This window comes from Giraffa tippelskirchi, chromosome 10 (assembly GCF_054371585.1).
Source record: "Giraffa tippelskirchi isolate mGirTip1 chromosome 10, T2T-mGirTip1v1.2.pri, whole genome shotgun sequence".
Taxonomy (NCBI): Eukaryota; Metazoa; Chordata; class Mammalia; order Artiodactyla; family Giraffidae; genus Giraffa; species Giraffa tippelskirchi.
Window position 1 is genome coordinate 106,654,613 of NC_137284.1, and position 5,457 is coordinate 106,660,069.

Sequence of the window (5,457 nt, forward strand, 5' to 3'; positions counted from 1 at the left end):
TGTTACTCATCTCATTTTATGGAACAGGCAAAATAAAGCTCAGAGAGGTTAAAAAGCTGGCCAAGGTCTCTCAGCATGGGGGAACATTTGTCCTCTGGCCAAGAAGGTGCTGTGACTATAGCAAGGGTCCATTCTGTTACCAGGATTCGTACTATTCTAATCTGTTTGCAAGAGTGAAACAACATGGCATGTATTTACACAGCAATAATACTTACATACAGAGCTCCTTGCTGAAATTGAGCCACTGGTTTGAATCCTATGGTGGGAGATTCCAGATATTGCACTTTAGAAATAAAATCAAACAAGTCTGTATTGAGTACCTGCTGTGGTAATACTAACAACAGCTCACACTGAGCACTTACTAGGTGGCAGAAATGGGATTCAAATCCAGGCAATTTGACATTTCTAAACAAACTATTGAATGAATATTTAAGAACATTTTGAATTTTGACTTTTAATACTAATGGATAAAACCCAGGAAAGCTCTTCAGGGTCTTCAATCCTTTTAATGATATCAAAGAGTCCTGGGAGCAGGAGATTTGAGACTGGCTGCACTAGGCAGGATCATCTGCCTGATGGACTCAGTCCTGTGCCCATAGTCCAGCCTTCTTCCTGCCATGGATGTGCTGAAACAAGTGCTACGCTCTGCCAAGCCTTGTCTCACCCCCATCCTAGGTTCCTTCTGCTGCATCTTGGCTCCACATGGCAAGGAGGCTGAGAGGGACCCGGCTCTGCTCAACAATAGGCAGCACAATCTGTTCTTATGAAACCCTTCCCCCCCAGTGCCTGTTCCTCTGAACACAAGGGCACAGCCTCAGATTTACAAGCCTTACTCCAATGATGAGGCCACAATCTCTTTTTCAAGGTCTCTCTGTGGAAGGCAGCATGTGGAAATCAGCAAGTTCACTGTCACTGGAGATTCTCAAACAGAGGCAGGACAAGAGTTCATTGGGTGTGGGGTGGTTGTGGAGGGGATTCAGCAACAAGAAAGACATCCCCATCCTCTGGGAACCCTTTCGTACGAAAGCTGACTGCTCACAGAGGACCATCACTGTTGATGAAACCAACTAGCTGCTGCTGCTTTTAGACCTGGAGAAGCCTTGGAAGCAGTATTCACAAAGGGGCTTGCAGGAAGCCCAAATCATGAAGCTTCTGCAGGCTGCCGCCTTGTCAGTGGGGATACTGCAGAGACCACGACACGAACCACAAGAGGTTAAGCCCCAGCCCTTTTAAAGCAGAGCCAGGAGAGTGGAGGGAGCATGAAACTCTCAGATAAGGAAAGCAGATGATGGTACATTCTTTGCAGGGCTGCGCCTCATTCTAGCTGTGCTGAGTCCTTTCTCTGTGCTCTCACTCCTCATTATTATTCATGAGGTCCTGTGTTTACATCACACTTGCAGTATACACTGCCTACATTAGGTCACTAAGAGCTTTGTGATGGGCAGGTGGAGTCTCCATTGTGCTAAGTGACTTGCCCAGGGTCAGAGCGAGTTTCCAGCAGAAGCTAAATTCAAACCATGCTCTTCTGGCTATGAATTCAGTCCACTACACACCAGCCAACAATGACCCTACAGGTGCAAAGTGGGTACAACCACTTGTGAACCCACTGAGTAGCCCCATTGAGGAAACAGATGTTCTCTTGGCCTTGGCCCACGGAAATCTCTTAGACCTCCACCCCCCCAGGTCTCAGACTGCAGACATCCCATTATGACCCAGCTATCACTGACCCCAGACCCTGTGACATCATTGGAAGGCCAATGCCTGGACAGGTGAAACCAATGAGGATCATCCAGACACTGGCAGGCTGGCAAAGGAAAGAGAGGAAAGGAATGGACTCACACTGCTGAGTCCTCTGTATTGGCAGACACTGTCCTAGGTATTTATTTTAAAGGTAAACTTTCAATTCAAGTAAAACATACATGAAAATTGTACAGATTGTAAGTGTATATAGCTTGATGAATTTTCATAAAGACAACACACCCATGTAACCAGCACTGAGATCAAGAAGCAGAATCCTGCCAGCACCCCTGGAAGTCTCCCTGGTGCCCTCTTCTAGGTGACTGCTACTCTGACCTTAAGCAGTATGCATTGGCTTTGAGTGTTTTGAAATTTAAATATATGGACACACAATATGAGGGCTTCCCTGGTGGCTCAAACAGTAAGGAATCTGCCTGCAATGTGGGTTCAGTCTCTGGGTGGGAAGATCTCCAGAGAAAGGAATGGCAACCCACTCCAGTGTTATTGCCTGGAGAATTTCATGCATAAAGGATCCTGGTGAGCTACTAGTCCACGGGGCTGCAAAGAGGCAAGGACACGACTGATCGACTAATGCTTTCACTTCACTTCATACACAGGGTGTACTTTCTGTGGTCATGCTTCTTTCTGTCAGAACTGGTGGTGAGATTGATCCTTAGTGTTGTATGCAGTTTGTTTATTCTCGTTGCTATACAGTAAGTACTCCACTGGATGAATATACCATGATTTATTGTTGGGGACATTTAGGTGATTTCCAGTGTCCAGCTATGGTGAATAGTGCTGTGAACATGTATACATTCTTGTATGTGTCTTTTGGTACCTATATGTACTCATTTCTCCTGGGTTTATAGCTAGAAGTGGAGTTGCTATTATATGACTTTTATCCCTTTAACTTTATAAGACCCCAGCATGGATGTATTGATTTCCACTCCTACCTGCAATGTATGGATGTCCTGGTTGCACCAAGCACTTTGGATGTATCATTTTGGGGCAATCTGGGTGGTGATTAAAAGTATGGACTCTGGAGTCAGACAACCTGGGTTCTTAACCTGACTCTACCCTTGTACTTGCTGTGTGACTTTGGCTGACTTCCCTAACTACTCTGTCTCTCAGCTTTCTCATCTGTTAAATGGGAAAAATAACAACGGTCTCATCCTCTTGGGGTGGTTATGTATTTATCATAATGTCTGTTACACAGTTGTCACTCCGCAGATGTAGGTCTTACAGTAAATCCAAGTGGGCACCAAGAGGTCTTCAGAGCGGTCTTTAGGGGGTCCCTGGAGAACCCCTTCCCCTCAGTCTCCTTCCTGGCCCATAGCCATGGTCCCCATGGTGCTTGTGTCTGTGCTAGATACCCTGGGAGGGCGATCCCCACACCTGAGGAGTGAACCAGCTATGAATCAACTGAAAAAGAATGGGGAAGGGCAAAGGAAGGGCCAGGGATATAGAGGGGGATAGGGAACAGGTCCGTTATCGCAAAATGCTTCCCAAAGGGATTCTCTGGCTTGTACTGACAGCTGTCTTCTGGCCTCTCTTCTCATAGATTTGGAAGCGCTCATGGCTATTTAGAAGGCAGAAAGAGGGGAAGCATCTAAAACATTCAGAATATTAAAAAAAAAACATTCAGAATAATGTGGAGAAATGTAATTGGAACAACAACTGGTCTGCTACGCTACACTTTTAAGTAAATGAAAGTCTAATCAATATTTATTTTTATTTATATTTTAGAAATGATTGTTTCCTACCCTCATTTATTTTTGTCTTATAATTCTTGCCAGAATAGAAGTCCTTCTATTTTTAGCCCAAGCATGACTGAGAATCATGCTACATTAAAAATGAAAGTTTGCACACATGGCAACTGATGGTGCTGGGAAATAGAAACATCATCCTCTATTAGAACTGCATGAGAATAACAGTGTCCCTGAAGAATGCTTTTTAAAGAAAACTAGTCCTGCCATTTCTTCAGGCCAAAATACACACTGAAGTTTCCCTTCTTGGAGTCACGACTAACTGAAATAGAAGTGGCTTCCATGGAAGGGACGTGGTCTGACGGGAATTACCAAGTTCAGGGTGGGGAGACCTGAGCAAATTCCTCAGGCCCTTGGAGTCACCATTTGCTCGTCTAGATTGGGGTAGATTTGATCAGCAGTTCTCAAACGATTGCTTCTAGCTCCACCATTTGGAGACTGTAAAAGCAACTTGGCAGGAGAGAATATCTGCCTAATTTTCTCTCCTAATTTTCTTTTAACACTCTCCTCCTCGGACCATTTTCCCTTGAATCCAGCATCAGAAGACCCTACTGCTTCACAAAACTTTTGTCTCCTTGCTGTTCCACCACTGAAGAGGTTACTCCTAAAATGCCAAGGGACTCTCTGGCAGATCCCAGGAGGACAATGACAGGGGCTTTGGCCTCACCCCATCCCCAAATTCACCCCTGAAAACCTGATGCCCTTCTCTTGAGACTCTTTCAACACTAAAACTAAAATTCCTAGGCGGAAAACATTTCTTTTCAAAATTTTAATAGTAAAATAAAATCCATCTAGAAACCAGCCCTTCTGCACCTCTTATTTCCAAGAAAGAAACCTTATATCTAGATGGGCAGAGCAATGTCTCACAGGCTCACACAACTGTTCATAATGGAGCTAGGACTATATTCCAGGCTTGCCTGTCAACACCGTGGGGTTTGTATTAACCAGGGAAGGGAAAGAAATGAACATTTCTGAGGACCTATTACATGCCATGAATCCTGAGTGACCTGGGAAGACTGATAGATATAACTGCACCCATTCTACAGATGAGGAAACCAAGGCTCAGAATAATTTAACCAAATTATTCTTGGTGGCTGCTTCTGCTGCTGCTAAGTTGCTTCAGTCATATCCAACCCTGTGTGACCTCATAGACGGCAGCTCACCAGGCTCCGCCGTCCCTGGGATTCTCCAGGCAAGAACAATGGAGTGGGTTGCCATTTCCTTCTCCAATGCATAAAAGTGAAAAGTGAAAGTGAAGTTGCTCAGTCATGTCCGACTCAGCGACCCCTTGGACTGCAGCCTACCAGGCTCCTCCGTCCATGGGATTTTCCAGGCAAGAGTACTGGAGTGGGTTGACATAGCCTTCTCCAACTCTTGGTGGCAGGAGAAAGCAAAACTTTCCTACTTCCAACATCTTGCTTTACCCCCCTTTGATGTTAATTTTAATTCAAAAGAAGACTTTTTCCTCTGGAACATTTCTTAGCAAGAAAACAATTATTAAAAATAATGGATCTTGGGCTAGAAGATGAGATCTTAAGGGGGCCTGAATGTGATGTAAACCATTTGGTGTCAAACGAGATCAATAATTTGTTGTTTGAGGGACAGGAGGGTGGAAACAGAGAGCTGACAAAAAGTCGTGTGTGGACCTCAATGTGATCCCTCTTGAGACCCCAGAATCCTCAACACATCTTTTCAGCTCATAAAGTGCTTGAGTGTGAGGAGATTTCTCAGTAGGAAATGGTCAAACATGGACAGAACCGAAGTGAGTTGTGTGAGAGTATGAGACTAATGAGAAAACCCCAGAGAAATGACAGAGAAGTCCCTGCTGCCCCAAAGCCAGGGCATTAATTAGGCTTCAGGTCAAATCTTCCAGAAAGTTGGGGCAGGAAGTGGGCAACCATCTGACATCCCATGGTTTGAGGCTGGTGACCCCAGTGAAAACTTACCTAGGCCA

The 5,457-nt window shown here is 44.9% G+C and overlaps 1 long non-coding RNA gene across 1 annotated transcript; it reads left to right on the forward strand.

The window, feature by feature from the left end:
- Positions 1–904: 904 nt before the first annotated feature.
- On the forward strand, positions 905–4,304 carry LOC145523612 (uncharacterized). The gene is made up of 3 exons (XR_014066779.1): positions 905–1,876; positions 3,299–3,439; positions 4,040–4,304. It is a non-coding gene; the product is annotated as an uncharacterized LOC145523612 (long non-coding RNA).
- The last annotated feature ends 1,153 nt before the right edge of the window (positions 4,305–5,457 follow it).